We start from the raw sequence: 20582 nt of genomic DNA, 5'->3' as shown, positions 1-20582 counted from the left end.
CTGGAGGGAGCTATAATATGAATCACAATTATTTTGGCCATGATTAACGTGACATGAGATTTTCATATCGTCCCACCGAAATCAAATTTCCAAATACTGAATGCCATGTTTTTTACTGTGATGCCTTGCGATGAGCCTTCAGAAGCACCACTGTCCAGCCCCAGTGGCCTAATGGATAAGGAACTGGCCTCCTAAACCAGGGATTGTGGGTTGGAGTCCCATCTGGGGTGGATTATTTGTTTAGATATGATGGTGTCCTAGCCAAACCAGAACTTTCTTCTTCTGTGACAATAACCTTACAGTCAAACATTAACAATTAGTTACCCAGCCTTGTTTGTAGCCAGCTTCTCCTTGCAATATCTTGCTAAATCAGGTGCTTTGCTATTTTCAACTGTACTCTTTGATTCCAAGTGTGCAAGTAAGTCAACTTAGCACCACACCAACAAGTGCACCATACTATGCTGGTTTGGTTGTGATGGTGTTGTAGCCAACTCAAAAAGTGCTCTTGTCAGGCTCCTTCTTTAGGGAGACGTACCTCCTACATCAGGCATTCACCACCCAGCATTGTTTGTATGCAGCTTCTTCTTCCAACCCCCTATTAAATCAAGTGCTTTCCTATTTTCATCTGTACATTTTGGTTCCAAGTGTGCTACTAAGTCAAATTTGCACCACACTCGCAACTGCACCATAACCTACTTGTTTGGATGTGATGGTGTCGTAGCCAACCCAGATAATTCACCATCAGTCTGTCTTCATGCATGCTCATAATCCAGGTAAGAAAATCAAAGAAGGTTGAATCAGTTCATGTGGAGTCAACGTTTATTTACAGATGTGTTTCATCACTCAGATAAGTGACATCTTCAGTCTAAACAGACTGCATATATCCCCACCTTTATAAACCATACAGTTGCATAACGACCGAAGACTAGTTTCATATGCAAATATGAGTGTGACCATTAACTACAGTTTCGATGGGCATGTGTAAAATTTAAAGAGGATTTGGGAATGTTTGCAATCACAGCATTGTAAAATGGCGACAGATGCCGGCAGCCATACCAACATGTACCCTGGCTCTGCCAAATGATGGAAGCTAAGCAGGTATAGGCTTGGATGGGAGACTGAGTTTTGTTGTTCGCTTGTTAGTCTTCTCACAAAGCTTACCTAGCTTGGTGAATGTTTCCATGTCGACCTTGAGGCCTTCGGCTGGTATTTTGTCCAGCCCCTCTGTCTCATCGGATCTAAAGGCCTACATGGCTTTCCTAATTTCTCTCTTGGTGTTGGTGGGGGCAGGGTTATCTCCAACAGGATTGGGTCAGGTGGGATCTCGGCTGTCAGTTGAGGAGGCTGTCTGTTGAGCAGTTATCAAAGTGTTCTGTCCACCACTGGAGTTGATCTTCGTTGGTTATGAGAGGTGTACCATGGTGTGTTTTGTTGTTGGCTTTGTAGTCCTCTCACCTAGCATATTGTCTACCAGGTAATGGCTTGCCGTCTCATACCACATGAGATCAAGCAAGCTTCAGGTCATGTACAAACTGTTTCAGCACATCAACCCAACCATGTCCCACTTCTGTGTAGTGAAAGCTGCGACCGCAGCGAGTATTTCATTCCTGCAGTGCAAGTCAAATACCAACAGACCGAGACAGCCATTAGTGCAAGACAGGAGACCTAGAGGGTGATTGCAAAAATTCAAGATGGTGCTGCCTGACTGGTCTTCAACCTCCCAAAATGTACACGTTATTTCTGTCTATGTATCCTTACACCGCACCTTGCTACCTGTAATCCTCTACCAGCAGATAAACTCCTCCTTGATCTTTTTGCTCTGCCTCTATTAGCATACGATCTATCCCATTTACTAGAGTGACAAGCTCTTGATCTAGACGTTTCTCTCACATAGCCCCTCAATGGTGGAATAACCTCCTGGTCATCAACAGAACAACTGACTTACTTACTTCAAGAAAAGCCTAAAAATTTTCCTTGAATCCTAGCTACGACACAGCTACTGTGTATCACTCTACTATGCCAATTCGTACACTTTTTTCCTCTGGCTAATCACTGACTGCTGTATGTGATTTTGAATAAATAAATATATATATATATATATATATATATATATATATATATATATATATATATATATATATATATATATATATATATACACCAATGACAAAATGTAAATGTTAAAAAAAACTTGCACAGCGTTATCGTATCATGTAGGATTATTTGTCCTTGTTATGTGCAGTAGTCTTTGCACAAAGTTGCCGGCACATTATGTTTAAGTCTTTTTACAATGTTCGTGGTATGTTTTACCATTTAAAAACATTATCTTTCATCAGCAGAGTGGCGCAGCGGAAGCGTTCTGGGCCCATAACCCATAGGTCGATGTATCGAAACCATCGTCTCCTAAAAAAAAGCCTGCAATCGAGCTAGCAAGGCCTTAGACAGGGATGTCTTGACGCTCAAGGATTCCTTGGGTAGGCTGTAGCATCTCTGCGAGCAGGATGAGCGGTTTGGATAATGGATGGACGGATATTTGATGTATAACTTAAATATACTATAAATGTGTGAGCCTCAATATGCTAACTGCTGTATTGCTCTAGGGGAATTAAAAATTGAAAATACAATAATTTCATTTATTGTATTTTTTTTATTTTTGTCTTTTAACCCAGTTCTCACGGGTTGGTCCGATATAGGAATAAAGCCCTTTTTTTTTAACCATGATCTCGTGCCTCGTCTCTATTACTGGAGGGAGCTATAATATGAATCACAATTATTTTGGCCATGATTAAGGTGACATGAAATTTTCATATCGTCCCACCGAAATCAAATTTCCAAATACGGAATGCCATGTTTTTTACTGTGATGCCTTGCGATGAGCCTTCAGAAGCAGGACTGTCTAGCCCCAGTGGCCTAATGGATAAGGCACTGGCCTCCTAAGCCAGGGATTGTGGGTTCGAGTCCCATCTGGGGTGGGTTATTTGTTTAGATATGCTGGTGTCCTAGCCAAACCAGAACTTTCTCCTTCTTCTTCTGTGACAATAACCTTACAGTCAAACATGAACAATTGGTTACCCAGCCTTGTTTGTAGCCAGCTTCTCCTTGCTAAATCAGGTGCTTTGCTATTTCAAACTGTACTCTTTAATTCCAAGTGTGCTAGTAAGTCAACTTAGCACCACACCAACAAGTGCACCATACTATGCTGGTTTGGTTGTGATGGTGTTGTAGCCAACTCAAAAAATTCTCTTGTCGGGCTCTTTCTTTAGGGAGACGTACCTCCTACATCAGGCATTCGCCACCCAGCATTGTTTGTATGCAGCTTCTTCTTCCAACCCCCTATTAAATCAAGTGCTTACCTATTTTCATCTGTACATTTTGGTTCAAAGTGTGCTAATAAGTCAAATTTGCACCACACCCGCAACTGCACCATAACCTACTTGTTTGGATGTGATGGTGTCGTAGCCAACCCAGAAAATTCACCATCAGTCTGTCTTCACGCATGCTCATAATCCAGGTAAGAAAATCAAAGAAGGTTGAATCAGTTCATGTGGAGTCAACGTTTATTGACAGATGTGTTTCATCACTCATAGAAGTGACGTCTTCAGTCTAAACAGACTGCATATATCCCCACCTTTATAAACCATACAGTTGCATAACGACCGAAGACCAGTTTCATATGCAAATATGAGTGTGACCATTAACTACAGTTTCGATGGGCATGTGTAAAATTCAGAGGATTTGGGAATGTTTGCAATCACAGCATTGTAAAATGGCGACAGATGCCGGCAGCCATACCAACATGTACCCTGGCTCTGCCAAATGATGGAAGCTAAGCAGGTATAGGCTTGGATGGGAGACTGAGTTTTGTTGTTCGCTTGTTAGTCTTCTCACAAAGCTTACCTAGCTTGGTGAATGTTTCCATGTCGACCTTGAGGCCTTCGGCTGGTATTTTGTCCAGCCCCTTTGTCTCATCGGATCTAAAGGCCTACATGGCTTTCCTAATTTCTCTCTTGGTGTTGGTGGGGGCAGGGTTATCTCCAACAGGATTGGGTCAGGTGGGATCTCGGCTGTCAGTTGAGGAGGCTGTCTGTTGAGCAGTTATCAAAGTGTTCTGTCCACCACTGGAGTTGATCTTCGTTGGTTATGAGAGGTGTACCATGGTGTGTTTTGTTGTTGGCTTTGTAGTCCTCTCACCTAGCATATTGTCTACCAGGTAATGGCTTGCCGTCTCATACCACATGAGATCAAGCAAGCTTCAGGTCATGTACAAACTGTTTCAGCACATCAACCCAACCATGTCCCACTTCTGTGTAGTGAAAGCTGCGACCGCAGCGAGTATTTCATTCCTGCAGTGCAAGTCAAATACCAACAGACCGAGACAGCCATTAGTGCAAGACAGGAGACCTAGAGGGTGATTGCAAAAATTCAAGATGGTGCTGCCTGACTGGTCTTCAGCCTCCCAAAATGTACACGTTATTTCTGTCTATGTATCCTTACACCGCACCTTGCTACCTGTAATCCTCTACCAGCAGATAAACTCCTCCTTGATCTTTTTGCTCTGCCTCTATTAGCATACGATCTATCCCATTTACTAGAGTGACAAGCTCTTGTTCTAGACGTTTCTCTCACATAGCCCCTCAATGGTGGAATAATCTCCTGGTCATCAACAGAACAACTGACTTACTTACTTCAAGAAAAGCCTAAAAATTTTCCTTGCTTCCTAGCTACGATACAGCTACTGTGTATCACTCTACTATGCCAATTCGTACACTTTTTTCCTCTGGCTAATCACTGACTGCTGTATGTGATTTTGAATAAATATATATATACCAATGACAAAATGTAAATGTTAAAAAAAAACTTGCACGGCGTTATCGTATCATGTAGGATTATTTGTCCTTGTTATGTGCAGTAGTCTTTGCACAAAGTTGCCGGCACATTATGTTTAACAGTCTTTTTACAATGTTCGTGGTATGTTTTACCATTTAAAAACAATATCTTTCATCAGCAGAGTGGCGCAGCGGAAGCGTTCTGGGCCCATAACCCAGAGGTCGATGTATCGAAACCATCCTCTGCTAAAAAAAGCCTGCAATCGAGCTAGCAAGGCCTTAGACAGGGATGTCTTGACGCTCAAGGATTCCTTGGGTAGACTGTAGCATCTTTGCGAGCAGGATGAGCGGTTTGGATAATGGATGGATGGATATTTAATGTATAACTTAAATATACTATAAATGTGTGAGCCTCAATATGCTAACTGCTGTATTGCTCTAGGGGAATTAAAAATTGAAAATACAATAATTACATTTCATTTATTGTATTTTTTTTATTTTTGTCTTTTAACCCAGTTCTCATGGGTTGGTCCGATATAGGAATAAAGCCCTTCTTTTTTAACCATGATCTCGTGCCTCGTCTCTATTACTGGAGGGAGCTATAATATGAATCACAATTATTTTGGCCATAATTAACATGACATGAAATTTTCATATCGTCCCACCGAAATCAAATTTCCAAATACGGAATGCCATGTTTTTTACTGTGATGCCTTGCGATGAGCCTTCAGAAGCAGGACTGTCTAGCCCCAGTGGCCTAATGGATAAGGCACTGGCCTCCTAAGCCAGGGATTGTGGGTTCGAGTCCCATCTGGGGTGGGTTATTTGTTTAGATATGATGGTGTCCTAGCCAAACCAGAACTTTCTCCTTCTTCTTCTGTGACAATAACCTTACAGTCAAACATGAACAATTGGTTACCCAACCTTGTTTGTAGCCAGCTTCTCCTTGCTAAATCACGTGCTTTGCTATTTCAAACTGTACTCTTTAATTCCAAGTGTGCTAGTAAGTCAACTTAGCACCACACAAACAAGTACACCATACTATGCTGGTTTGGTTGTGATGGTGTTGTAGCCAACTCAAAAAATTCTCTTGTCGGGCTCCTTCTTTAGGGAGACGTACCTCCTACATCAGACATTTGGCCACCCAGCATTGTTTGTACGCAGCTTCTTCTTCCAACCCCCTATTAAATCAAGTGCTTACCTATTTTCATCTGTACATTTTGGTTCAAAGTGTGCTAATAAGTCAAATTTGCACCACACCCGCAACTGCACCATAACCTACTTGTTTGGATGTGATGGTGTCGTAGCCAACCCAGAAAATTCACCATCAGTCTGTCTTCACGCATGCTCATAATCCAGGTAAGAAAATCAAAGAAGGTTGAATCAGTTCATGTGGAGTCAACGTTTATTGAAAGTTGTGTTTCATCACTCATAGAAGTGACGTCTTCAGTCTAAACAGACTGCATATATCCCCATCTTTATAAACCATACAGTTGCATAACGACCAAAGACCAGTTTCATATGCAAATATGAGTGTGACCATTAACTACAGTTTCGATGGGCATGTGTAAAATTCAGAGGATTTGGGAATGTTTGCAATCACAGCATTGTAAAATGGCGACAGATGCTGGCAGCCATACCAACATGTACCCTGGCTCTGCCAAATGATGGAAGCTAAGCAGGTATAGGCTTGGATGGGAGACTGTGTTTTGTTGTTCGCTTGTTAGTCTTCTCACAAAGCTTACCTAGCTTGGTGAATGTTTCCATGTCGACCTTGAGGCCTTCGGCTGGTATTTTGTCCAGCACCTCTGTCTCATCGGATCTAAAGGCCTACATGACTTTCCTAAGTTCTCTCTTGGTGGTGGTGGGGGCGGGTTATCTCCAACAGGATTGGGTCAGGTGGGACATCGGTTGTCAGTTGAGGAGGCTGTCTGTTGAGCAGTTATCAAAGTGTTCTGTCCACCACTGGAGTTGATCTTCCTTGGTTGTGAGAGGTGTACCATGGTGTGTTTTGTTGTTGGCTTTGTAGTCCTCTCACCTAGCATATTGTCTACCAGGTAATGGCTTGCCGTCTCATACCACATGAGATCAAACAAGCTTCAGGTCATGTACAAACTGTTTCAGCAGATCAACCCAACTACGTCCCACTTCTGTGTAGTGAAAGCTGCGACCGCAGTGAGTATTTCATTCCTGCAGTGCAAGACAAATACCAACAGACCGAGACAGCCATTAGTGCAAGACAGGAGACCTAGAGGGTGATTGCAAAAATTCAGAATGGTGCTGCCTGACTGGTCTTCAACCTTCCAAAATGTACACATTACTTCTGTCTATGTATCCTTAAACCGCACCTTGCTACCTGTAATCCTGTACCAGCAGATAAACTCCTCCTCAATCTTTTTGCTCTCCCTCAATTAGCATATGATCTATCCCATTTACTAGAGTGACAAGCTCTTGTTCAAGACGTTTCTCTCACATAGCCCCTCAATGGTGGAATAATCTCCTGGTCATCAACAGAACAACTGACTTACTTACTTCAAGAAAAGCCTAAAAATTTTCCTTGCTTCCTAGCTACGATACAGCTACTGTGTATCACTCTACTATGCCAATTCGTACACTTTTTTCCTCTGGCTAATCACTGACTGCTGTATGTGATTTTGAATAAATATATATATATATATATATATATATATATATATATATATATATATATATATATATATACCAATGACAAAATGTAAATGTAAAAAAAAATTGCACAGCGGTATCGTATCATGTAGGATTATTTGCCCTTGTTATGTGCAGTATTTTTTGCACAAAGTTGTCAGCACAATATCTATGTTTGTTAAGTCTTTTTACAATGCTCGTGGTATGTTTTACCATGTAAAAAAGTTATTTTTCGTCAGCAGAGTGGCGCAGCGGAGGCGTGCTGGGCCCATAATACAGCAGTCGATGGATAGAAACCATCCTCTGCTAACAGAAAGCCTGCAAGCGAGATAGCAAGGCCTTAGACAGGGATGTCTTCTCGCTTGACGCCCAATGATTGCTTGGATAGACTCCAGCATCTTTGCGAGCAGGATGAGCGGTTTGGATAATTGATGGATGGATATTTAATGTGTAACTTAAATGTACTATAAATTTGTGAGCTCGATATGCTACATACTGTATTGCTCTAGGGGAATTAAAAATTGTAAATACAATAATTACATTTCATTTATTGTATTTTTTTTTATTTTTGTCTTTTAACCCAGTTCTCACGGGTTGGTCCGATATAGGAATAAAGCCCTTTTTTTTAACCATGATCTCGTGCCTTGTGTCTATTACTGGAGGGAGGTATAATATGAATCACAATTATTTTGGCCATAATTAACATGACATGACATTTTCATATCGTCCCACCCGAAATCAAATTTCCAAATACTGAATGCCATGTTTTTTACTGTGATGCCTTGCGATCAGACTTCAGAAGCAGCATTGTCCAGCCCCAGTGGCCTAATGGATAAGGCACTGGCCTCCTAAGCCAGGGATTGTGGGTTCGAGTCCCATCTGGGGTGGGTTATTTGTTTAGATATGATGGTGTCCTAGCCAAACCAGAACTTTCCCCTTCTTCTTCTGTGACAATAACCTTACAGTCAAACATGAACAATTGGGTAGCCAGCTTCTCCTTGCTAAATCAGGTGCTTTGCTATTTCAAACTGTACTCTTTAATTCCAAGTGTGCTAGTAAGTCAACTTAGCACCACACCAACAAGTGCACCATACTATGCTGGTTTGGTTGTGATGGTGTTGTAGCCAACTCAAAAAATTCTCTTGTCGGGCTCTTTCTTTAGGGAGACGTACCTCCTACATCAGGCATTCGCCACCCAGCATTGTTTGTATGCAGCTTCTTCTTCCAACCCCCTATTAAATCAAGTGCTTACCTATTTTCATCTGTACATTTTGGTTCAAAGTGTGCTAATAAGTCAAATTTGCACCACACCCGCAACTGCACCATAACCTACTTGTTTGGATGTGATGGTGTCGTAGCCAACCCAGAAAATTCACCATCAGTCTGTCTTCACGCATGCTCATAATCCAGGTAAGAAAATCAAAGAAGGTTGAATCAGTTCATGTGGAGTCAACATTTATTGACAGATGTGTTTCATCACTCATAGAAGTGACGTCTTCAGTCTAAACAGACTGCATATATCCCCATCTTTATAAACCATACAGTTGCATAACGACCGAAGACCAGTTTCATATGCAAATATGAGTGTGACCATTAACTACAGTTTCGATGGGCATGTGTAAAATTCAGAGGATTTGGGAATGTTTGCAAACACAGCATTGTAAAATGACGACAGATGCCGGCAGCCATACCAACATGTACCCTGGCTCTGCCAAATGATGGAAGCTAAGCAGGTATAGGCTTGGATGGGAGACTGAGTTTTGTTGTTCGCTTGTTAGTCTTCTCACAAAGCTTACCTAGCTTGGTGAATGTTTCCATGTCGACCTTGAGGCCTTCGGCTGGTATTTTGTCCAGCCCCTCTGTCTCATCGGATCTAAAGGCCTACATGACTTTCCTAATTTCTCTCTTGGTGTTGGTGGGGGCAGGGTTATCTCCAACAGGATTGGGTCAGGTGGGACCTCGGTTGTCAGTTGAGGAGGCTGTCTGTTGAGCAGTTATCAAAGTGTTCTGTCCACCACTGGAGTTGATCTTCCTTGGTTGTGAGAGGTGTACCATGGTGTGTTTTGTTGTTGGCTTTGCAGTCCTCTCACCTAGCATATTGTCTACCAGGTAATGGCTTGCCATCTCATACCACATGAGATCAAACAAGCTTCAGGTCATGTACAAACTGTTTCAGCAGATCAACCCAACTACGTCCCACTTCTGTGTAGTGAAAGCTGCGACCGCAGTGAGTATTTCATTCCTGCAGTGCAAGACAAATACCAACAGACCGAGACAGCCATTAGTGCAAGACAGGAGACCTAGAGGGTGATGCAAAAATTCAGAATGGTGCTGCCTGACTGGTCTTCAACCTTCCAAAATGTACACGTTACTTCTGTCTATGTATCCTTACACCGCACCTTGCTACCTGTAATCCTGTACCAGCAGATAAACTCCTCCTCAATCTTTTTGCTCTCCCTCAATTAGCATACGCTCTATCCCATTTACTAGAGTGACAAGCTCTTGTTCTAGACGTTTCTCTCACATAGCCCCTCAATGGTGGAATAATCTCCTGGTCATCAACAGAACAACTGACTTACTTACTTCAAGAAAAGCCTAAAAATTTTCCTTGCTTCCTAGCTACGATACAGCTACTGTGTATCACTCTACTATGCCAATTCGTACACTTTTTTCCTCTGGCTAATCACTGACTGCTGTATGTGATTTTGAATAAATATATATATATATATATATATATATATATATATATATATATATATATATATATATATATATATATATATATACCAATGACAAAATGTAAATGTAAAAAAAATTGCACAGCGGTATCGTATCATGTAGGATTATTTGCCCTTGTTATGTGCAGTATTTTTTGCACAAAGTTGTCAGCACAATATCTATGTTTGTTAAGTCTTTTTACAATGCTCGTGGTATGTTTTACCATGTAAAAAAGTTATTTTTCGTCAGCAGAGTGGCGCAGCGGAGGCGTGCTGGGCCCATAATACAGCAGTCGATGGATAGAAACCATCCTCTGCTAACAGAAAGCCTGCAAGCGAGATAGCAAGGCCTTAGACAGGGATGTCTTCTCGCTTGACGCCCAATGATTGCTTGGATAAACTCCAGCATCTTTGCGAGCAGGATGAGCGGTTTGGATAATTGATGGATGGATATTTAATGTGTAACTTAAATGTACTATAAATTTGTGAGCTCGATATGCTACATACTGTATTGCTCTAGGGGAATTAAAAATTGTAAATACAATAATTACATTTCATTTATTGTATTTTTTTTTATTTTTGTCTTTTAACCCAGTACTCACGGGTTGGTCCGATATAGGAATAAAGCCCTTTTTTTTAACCATGATCTCGTGCCTTGTGTCTATTACTGGAGGGAGCTATAATATGAATCACAATTATTTTGGCCATAATTAACATGACATGACATTTTCATATCGTCCCACCCGAAATCAAATTTCCAAATACTGAATGCCATGTTTTTTACTGTGATGCCTTGCGATCAGACTTCAGAAGCAGCACTGTCCAGCCCCAGTGGCCTAATGGATAAGGCACTGGCCTCCTAAGCCAGGGATTGTGGGTTCGAGTCCCATCTGGGGTGGGTTATTTGTTTAGATATGATGGTGTCCTAGCCAAACCAGAACTTTCTCCTTCTTCTTCTGTGACAATAACCTTACAGTCAAACATGAACAATTGGTTACCCAGCCTTGTTTGTAGCCAGCTTCTCCTTGCTAAATCAGGTGCTTTGCTATTTCAAACTGTACTCTTTAATTCCAAGTGTGCTAGTAAGTCAACTTAGCACCACACCAACAAGTGCACCATACTATGCTGGTTTGGTTGTGATGGTGTTGTAGCCAACTCAAAAAATTCTCTTGTCGGGCTCTTTCTTTAGGGAGACGTACCTCCTACATCAGGCATTCGCCACCCAGCATTGTTTGTATGCAGCTTCTTCTTCCAACCCCCTATTAAATCAAGTGCTTACCTATTTTCATCTGTACATTTTGGTTCAAAGTGTGCTAATAAGTCAAATTTGCACCACACCCGCAACTGCACCATAACCTACTTGTTTGGATGTGATGGTGTCGTAGCCAACCCAGAAAATTCACCATCAGTCTGTCTTCACGCATGCTCATAATCCAGGTAAGAAAATCAAAGAAGGTTGAATCAGTTCATGTGGAGTCAACATTTATTGACAGATGTGTTTCATCACTCATAGAAGTGACGTCTTCAGTCTAAACAGACTGCATATATCCCCATCTTTATAAACCATACAGTTGCATAACGACCGAAGACCAGTTTCATATGCAAATATGAGTGTGACCATTAACTACAGTTTCGATGGGCATGTGTAAAATTCAGAGGATTTGGGAATGTTTGCAATCACAGCATTGTAAAATGGCGACAGATGCCGGCAGCCATACCAACATGTACCCTGGCTCTGCCAAATGATGGAAGCTAAGCAGGTATAGGCTTGGATGGGAGACTGAGTTTTGTTGTTCGCTTGTTAGTCTTCTCACAAAGCTTACCTAGCTTGGTGAATGTTTCCATGTCGACCTTGAGGCCTTCGGCTGGTATTTTGTCCAGCCCCTCTGTCTCATCGGATCTAAAGGCCTACATGACTTTCCTAATTTCTCTCTTGGTGTTGGTGGGGGCAGGGTTATCTCCAACAGGATTGGGTCAGGTGGGACCTCGGTTGTCAGTTGAGGAGGCTGTCTGTTGAGCAGTTATCAAAGTGTTCTGTCCACCACTGGAGTTGATCTTCCTTGGTTGTGAGAGGTGTACCATGGTGTGTTTTGTTGTTGGCTTTGCAGTCCTCTCACCTAGCATATTGTCTACCAGGTAATGGCTTGCCATCTCATACCACATGAGATCAAACAAGCTTCAGGTCATGTACAAACTGTTTCAGCAGATCAACCCAACTACGTCCCACTTCTGTGTAGTGAAAGCTGCGACCGCAGTGAGTATTTCATTCCTGCAGTGCAAGACAAATACCAACAGACCGAGACAGCCATTAGTGCAAGACAGGAGACCTAGAGGGTGATGCAAAAATTCAGAATGGTGCTGCCTGACTGGTCTTCAACCTTCCAAAATGTACACGTTACTTCTGTCTATGTATCCTTACACCGCACCTTGCTACCTGTAATCCTGTACCAGCAGATAAACTCCTCCTCAATCTTTTTGCTCTCCCTCAATTAGCATACGCTCTATCCCATTTACTAGAGTGACAAGCTCTTGTTCTAGACGTTTCTCTCACATAGCCCCTCAATGGTGGAATAATCTCCTGGTCATCAACAGAACAACTGACTTACTTACTTCAAGAAAAGCCTAAAAATTTTCCTTGCTTCCTAGCTACGATACAGCTACTGTGTATCACTCTACTATGCCAATTCGTACACTTTTTTCCTCTGGCTAATCACTGACTGCTGTATGTGATTTTGAATAAATATATATATATATATATATATATATATATATATATATATATATATATATATATATATATATATCAATGACAAAATGTAAATGTAAAAAAAATTGCACAGCGGTATCGTATCATGTAGGATTATTTGCCCTTGTTATGTGCAGTATTTTTTGCACAAAGTTGTCAGCACAATATCTATGTTTGTTAAGTCTTTTTACAATGCTCGTGGTATGTTTTACCATGTAAAAAAGTTATTTTTCGTCAGCAGAGTGGCGCAGCGGAGGCGTGCTGGGCCCATAATACAGCAGTCGATGGATAGAAACCATCCTCTGCTAACAGAAAGCCTGCAAGCGAGATAGCAAGGCCTTAGACAGGGATGTCTTCTCGCTTGACGCCCAATGATTGCTTGGATAAACTCCAGCATCTTTGCGAGCAGGATGAGCGGTTTGGATAATTGATGGATGGATATTTAATGTGTAACTTAAATGTACTATAAATTTGTGAGCTCGATATGCTACATACTGTATTGCTCTAGGGGAATTAAAAATTGTAAATACAATAATTACATTTCATTTATTGTATTTTTTTTTATTTTTGTCTTTTAACCCAGTTCTCACGGGTTGGTCCGATATAGGAATAAAGCCCTTTTTTTTAACCATGATCTCGTGCCTTGTGTCTATTACTGGAGGGAGCTATAATATGAATCACAATTATTTTGGCCATAATTAACATGACATGACATTTTCATATCGTCCCACCCGAAATCAAATTTCCAAATACTGAATGCCATGTTTTTTACTGTGATGCCTTGCGATCAGACTTCAGAAGCAGCACTGTCCAGCCCCAGTGGCCTAATGGATAAGGCACTGGCCTCCTAAGCCAGGGATTGTGGGTTCGAGTCCCATCTGGGGTGGGTTATTTGTTTAGATATGATGGTGTCCTAGCCAAACCAGAACTTTCTCCTTCTTCTTCTGTGACAATAACCTTACAGTCAAACATGAACAATTGGTTACCCAGCCTTGTTTGTAGCCAGCTTCTCCTTGCTAAATCAGGTGCTTTGCTATTTCAAACTGTACTCTTTAATTCCAAGTGTGCTAGTAAGTCAACTTAGCACCACACCAACAAGTGCACCATACTATGCTGGTTTGGTTGTGATGGTGTTGTAGCCAACTCAAAAAATTCTTTTGTCGGGCTCTTTCTTTAGGGAGACGTACCTCCTACATCAGGCATTCGCCACCCAGCATTGTTTGTATGCAGCTTCTTCTTCCAACCCCCTATTAAATCAAGTGCTTACCTATTTTCATCTGTACATTTTGGTTCAAAGTGTGCTAATAAGTCAAATTTGCACCACACCCGCAACTGCACCATAACCTACTTGTTTGGATGTGATGGTGTCGTAGCCAACCCAGAAAATTCACCATCAGTCTGTCTTCACGCATGCTCATAATCCAGGTAAGAAAATCAAAGAAGGTTGAATCAGTTCATGTGGAGTCAACATTTATTGACAGATGTGTTTCATCACTCATAGAAGTGACGTCTTCAGTCTAAACAGACTGCATATATCCCCATCTTTATAAACCATACAGTTGCATAACGACCGAAGACCAGTTTCATATGCAAATATGAGTGTGACCATTAACTACAGTTTCGATGGGCATGTGTAAAATTCAGAGGATTTGGGAATGTTTGCAATCACAGCATTGTAAAATGGCGACAGATGCCGGCAGCCATACCAACATGTACCCTGGCTCTGCCAAATGATGGAAGCTAAGCAGGTATAGGCTTGGATGGGAGACTGAGTTTTGTTGTTCGCTTGTTAGTCTTCTCACAAAGCTTACCTAGCTTGGTGAATGTTTCCATGTCGACCTTGAGGCCTTCGGCTGGTATTTTGTCCAGCCCCTCTGTCTCATCGGATCTAAAGGCCTACATGACTTTCCTAATTTCTCTCTTGGTGTTGGTGGGGGCAGGGTTATCTCCAACAGGATTGGGTCAGGTGGGACCTCGGTTGTCAGTTGAGGAGGCTGTCTGTTGAGCAGTTATCAAAGTGTTCTGTCCACCACTGGAGTTGATCTTCCTTGGTTGTGAGAGGTGTACCATGGTGTGTTTTGTTGTTGGCTTTGCAGTCCTCTCACCTAGCATATTGTCTACCAGGTAATGGCTTGCCATCTCATACCACATGAGATCAAACAAGCTTCAGGTCATGTACAAACTGTTTCAGCAGATCAACCCAACTACGTCCCACTTCTGTGTAGTGAAAGCTGCGACCGCAGTGAGTATTTCATTCCTGCAGTGCAAGACAAATACCAACAGACCGAGACAGCCATTAGTGCAAGACAGGAGACCTAGAGGGTGATGCAAAAATTCAGAATGGTGCTGCCTGACTGGTCTTCAACCTTCCAAAATGTACACGTTACTTCTGTCTATGTATCCTTACACCGCACCTTGCTACCTGTAATCCTGTACCAGCAGATAAACTCCTCCTCAATCTTTTTGCTCTCCCTCTATTAGCATACGATCTATCCCATTTACTAGAGTGACAAGCTCTTGTTCTAGACGTTTCTCTCACATAGCCCCTCAATGGTGGAATAATCTCCTGGTCATCAACAGAACAACTGACTTACTTACTTCAATAAAAGCCTAAAAATTCTTCTTGCTTCGTGGCAACGATACAGCTACTGTGTATCACTCTACTATGCCAATTCCTACACTTTTTTTCTCTGGCTAGTCACTGACTGCTGTATGTGATTTTGAATAAAATATATATATACTAAATATATACCAATGACAAAATGTAAATGTTAAAAAAAACTTGCACAGCGGGATCGTATCATGTATGATTATTTGTCCTTGTTATGTGCAGTAGTCTTTGCACAAAGTTGCCGGCACAATATGTTTAACAGTATTTTTACAATGCTCTTGGTATGTTTTACCATTTAAAAACTTTATTTTTCATCGGCAGAGTGGCGCAGCGGAAGCGTGCTGGGCCCATAACCCAGAGGTCGATGGATTGAAACCATCCTCTGCTAACAAAAAGCATCCAATCGAGATAGCAAGGCCTTATACAGCGATGTCTTGACGCCCAATGACTGCTGGGGTAGGCTCCAGCATCTTTGCGAGCAGGATGAGCAGTTTACATAATGGATGGATGGATATTTTACGTATAACTTAAATATACTATAAATGTGTGAGCTCAATATGCTACCTACTGTATTGCTCTAGGAGAATTAAGAATTGTAAATACAATAATTACATTTAATTTATTTTATTTTTTTTACTTTTGTCTTTTAACCCAGTTCTCACGGGTTGGTCCGATATAGGAATAAAGCCCCGTTTTTTTTTTAACCATGATCTCGTGCCTCGTGTCTATTACTGGAGGGAGCTATAATATGAATCACAATTGTATTGGCCATGATTAATGTGACATGAAATTTTCATATTGTCCCACCGAAATCAAATGTCCAAATACTGAATGCCATGTTTTTTACTGTGATGCCTTGTGATGAGCCTTCAGAAGCAGAGTTGTCCAGCCCCAGTGGCCTAATGGATAAGGCACTGGCCTCCTAAGCCAGGGATTGTGGGTTCGAGTCCCATCTGGGGTGGTTATTTGTTTAGATATGATGGTGTCCTAGCCAAACCAGAACTTTCTCCTTCATGCTTCTTCTTCTGTGACAATACCCTTCCAGTCAAACATGAACAATTGGTTACCCAGCCTTGTTAGTAGCCAGCTTCTCCTTGCTAAATCAGGTGTTTTGCTATTTTCAACTGTACTCTTTGATTCCAAGTGTGCTAGTAAGTCAACTTAGCACCACACCAACAAGTGCACCGTACTATGCTGGTTTGGTTGTGATGGTGTTGTAGCCAACTCAAAAAATGCTCTTGTCAGGCTCCTTCTTTAGGGACACGTACCTCCTACATCAGGCATTCGCCACCCAGCATTGTTTGTATGCAGCTTCTTCTTCCAATCCCTATTAAATCAAGTGCTTTCCTGTTTTCATCTGTACATTTTGGTTCAAAGTGTGCTAATAAGTCAAATTTGCACCACACCCGCAACTGCACCATAACCTACTTGTTTGGATGTGATGGTGTCGTAGCCAACCCAGATAATTAACCATCAGTCTGTCTTCACGCATGCTCATAATCCAGGTAAGAAAATCAAAGAAGGTTGAATCAGTTCATGTGGAGTCAACGTTTATTGACAGATGTGTTTCATCACTCAGATAAGTGACATCTTCAGTCTAAACAGACTGCATATATCCCCACCTTTATAAACCATACAGTTGCATAACGACCGAAGACCAGTTTCATATGCAAATATGAGTGTGACCATTAACTACAGTTTCAATGGGCATGTGTAAAATTCAAAGAGGATTTGGGAATGTTTGCAATCACAGCATTGTAAAATGCTGGCACCCATACGAACATGTACCCTGGCTCTGCCAAATGATGGAAACTAAGCAGGTATAGGCTTGGATGGGAGACTGTGTTTTGTTGTTTGCTTGTTAGTCCTCTCACAAAGCTTACCTAGCTTGGTGAATGTTTCCATGTCGACCTTGAGGCCTTCGGCTTGTATTTTGTCCAGCCCCTCTGTCTCATCGGATCTAAAGGCCTACATGACTTTCCTAATTTCTCTCTTGGTGGTGGTGGTGGCGGGTTTATCTCCAACAGGATTGGGTCAGGTGGGACCTCGGTTGTCAGTTGAGCAGGCTGTCTGTTGAGCAGTTATCAAAGTGTTCTGTCCACCACTGGAGTTGATCTTCGTTGGTTATGAGAGGTGTACCATGGTGTGTTTTGTTGTTGGCTTTGTAGTCCTCTCACCTAGCATATTGTCTTCCAGGTAATGGCTTGCTGTCTCATACCACATAAGAACAAACAAGCTTCAGGTCATGAAACGACCCGAAATGTACACATTACTCTCTCTATGTATCACTACACTGGATTCCAGTTGCTGTTCACATAAAGTTCAAATCCTTACTGGTGGCATTCCGTGCAGTCCACAGAACTGCGCCTTGCAGTCCTGTATCAGCAGATACACTCCTCCTCAAGCTTTTTGCTCTGCCTCTTGTGGCATTTGATCTATCCCATCTACTAGAGTGACAAGCTATGGATCCAGACTTTTTCTCTCACCTAGCCCCCTCAATGGTGGAATAACCTCCTGGTTATCAACAGAACAACTGACTTACTTACTTCAAGAAAAGCCTAAAAATGTTCCTTGCTTCGTGGCGATGATACAGCTACCGTGTATCACTCTACTATGCCAATTCCTACACTTTTTTTCTGTTGCTGTATGTGAGAAAATGTAACTGCAAAAAAAAAAGGAAAAAAATCTGCACAGCGGTATCTTGTCATGTAGGATTATTTGTCCTTGTTATGTGCAGTATTTTTTTGCACAAAGGCCTCGGCACAAGATCTGTGTTTGTTAAGTATTTTTACAATGCTCCTGGTATGTTTTCCCATGTAAAAACGATATCTTTCGTCAGCAGAGTGGCGCAGCGGAAGCGTGCTGGGCCCATAACCCAGAGGTCAATGGATCGAAACCATTTGCTAAGAAAAAGCTTGCAGTCGAAGTGCCAAAATAACAACAGCAAGACCTTAGACAAACCAAGCGAGATTTAGCCCCTCTTAAGTAGTGAGCAGCCTACGAGGTATGCTTAAGTTCATTTTGCTGTGTTTTACTATACTGTAAATGACAAATAATGACCGACACACACACACAGTCACACCTATAGGGAGAATTTAGCACGGCCGATTCACCTGGCCTACATGTCTTTGGACTGTGTGAGAGAACCGTAGCACCCGGGGTGTTGATGTTGTCATCTCTGAGGGCAGGAATACCGGCTCAACTAGACTTATTTCACGGAGAAAAACCACGCGCGGACTTCATCGGTGTTGCTGTAACCGGAATGGTTTCTTTATTTTTGCACACGCTCTTTCATAGACCACAGGTCAACACACGCCGTCCAGTGGTGACATCAGTATGAGCGCACATACGCATAACCTTGGCTTAGCCAATATTGTAACACGAAGAAAACCCATGTGATGGCCTTGGCGGCCAGTCCAGGGTGTCTCACCGCCTGCCGCCCAATGACTACTGGGGTAGGCTCCAGCATCTTCGCGACCTTGAGAGCAGAATAGGCGGTTTGGATAATGGATGGATGGCTATTTAATACATACTTTACATATACTATAAATGTGTCAGCTCAATATGCTACCTGTTGTATTGATGTCGGGGAATTAAGGATTGTAAATACAATACATACATCTAATTTATTGTATTTTTTTGTCTTTTAACCCAGCTCCCACAGGTTGGTCCGATATAGGAATAACGCCCCGTTTTGTTAACCATGATCTCGTGCCTCGTGTCTATTACTGGAGGGAGCTATAATATTGCAGCAGCCGGAACGCGAACTCGTATCGCCCGCACCGCGGGAGACATCGCTAACCGCTCGACTAAAGAGTCAGACCCGTTAGCCAAGGGCCAACGTGTCTACTTATGCATGCACGTTACACTATCCTCCCTCCTTCGGGAAGCGCGTCCCTGCGCTTAAGCATATTGTAACGTACAAAATTCTCCTTCCAATATCTTGCTAAATCAGGTGCTTTGCTATTTTCATCTGTACTCTTTGATTCCAAGTGTGCTAGTAAGTCAACTTAGCACCACACTAACAAGTGCACCATAATATGCTGCTTTGGTTGTGATGGTGTCGTAGACAACCCACAAAATTCTCTGTCAGTCTTCTTCTTTAGGGAAACATACCTCCTACATCAGGCATTCGCCGCCCAGCATTGTTTGTATGCAGCTTCTTCTTCCAACCCCCTATTAAACCAAGTGCTTTCCTATTTTCATCTGTACGTTTTGATTCCAGGTGTGCTAATAAGTCAAATTTGCACCACACCAGCAAGTGCACAATAACCTACTTGTTTGGTTGTGATGGTGTAGCCAACCCAGAAAATTCACCATCAGTCTGTCTTTATGCATGCTCAGTAAGAAAATCAAAGAAGGTTGAATCAGTTCATGTGGATACAGCGGTTGTTGACAGATACGTTTCATCACTCATCTAAGTGACATCTTCAGTCTAAATAGAATGCAGGTATCCCCACTTTTATAAACCATACAGTTGCATAACGACTGAAACCAAAGACCAGTTTCATATGCAAATATGGGCGTGACCATTAACTACAGTTTCAGTGGCGAAGTGTACTATCCACAGAGGATTTGGGAATGTTTGCAGTCACAGCATTGCAAGATGGGGACAGATGTACGCTTAGCCCCCCGCCCCCCGGTTCAGGGATGGTCGTTCCCCCTAACATAGATGGCTTCTTTGACTCCCCGTTCAAACCAGTGTTCCTCCTTATAAAGGATGTGCACATCCTCATTCTTGAAAGAGTGGCCAATGGCCTGGAGATGAGTGTAGACGGTGGAGTCCTGGCCTGACGCTTTAGCCCTACATGTCATAATGTTTATTGCAGTTGCTTGTCCTGAGCCTTCAGATCGAAAACCATGCAGCCCCAGTCGTCTAATGGATAAGGCACTGAACTCATATGCCAGCGGTTGTGGGTTCAAATCCCATTTGGGTTAATTGCAGCAAAAGCATACCTGGACCATAATCTGGATGCCAATAAACCTCTGCTAAAAGCTAGTTTTACCCTAAAAAAAAG

The 20582-nt window shown here is 42.1% G+C and overlaps 6 non-coding genes across 6 annotated transcripts; all 6 read left to right on the top strand.

Moving 5' to 3' along the window:
• Nucleotides 1-2899: 2899 nt before the first annotated feature.
• trnar-ccu (transfer RNA arginine (anticodon CCU)) lies at nt 2900-2972 on the top strand. Its single transcript has one exon. It is a non-coding gene; the product is annotated as a tRNA-Arg (tRNA).
• A 2600-nt stretch (nt 2973-5572) lies between these two features.
• trnar-ccu (transfer RNA arginine (anticodon CCU)) lies at nt 5573-5645 on the top strand. The gene has a single exon. It is a non-coding gene; the product is annotated as a tRNA-Arg (tRNA).
• Nucleotides 5646-8304: 2659 nt separating this feature from the next.
• Nucleotides 8305-8377, top strand: trnar-ccu (transfer RNA arginine (anticodon CCU)). The gene has a single exon. It is a non-coding gene; the product is annotated as a tRNA-Arg (tRNA).
• Nucleotides 8378-11032: 2655 nt separating this feature from the next.
• Nucleotides 11033-11105, top strand: trnar-ccu (transfer RNA arginine (anticodon CCU)). Its single transcript has one exon. It is a non-coding gene; the product is annotated as a tRNA-Arg (tRNA).
• Nucleotides 11106-13766: 2661 nt separating this feature from the next.
• trnar-ccu (transfer RNA arginine (anticodon CCU)) lies at nt 13767-13839 on the top strand. Its single transcript has one exon. It is a non-coding gene; the product is annotated as a tRNA-Arg (tRNA).
• Nucleotides 13840-16452: 2613 nt separating this feature from the next.
• trnar-ccu (transfer RNA arginine (anticodon CCU)) lies at nt 16453-16525 on the top strand. The gene has a single exon. It is a non-coding gene; the product is annotated as a tRNA-Arg (tRNA).
• Nucleotides 16526-20582: the final 4057 nt, after the last annotated feature.

This window comes from Lampris incognitus, chromosome 1 (assembly GCF_029633865.1).
Source record: "Lampris incognitus isolate fLamInc1 chromosome 1, fLamInc1.hap2, whole genome shotgun sequence".
NCBI classification, from domain to species: Eukaryota; Metazoa; Chordata; class Actinopteri; order Lampriformes; family Lampridae; genus Lampris; species Lampris incognitus.
Note: the sequence above shows the minus strand (reverse complement) of the source record. Positions and strands in the feature narration are given on the sequence as shown.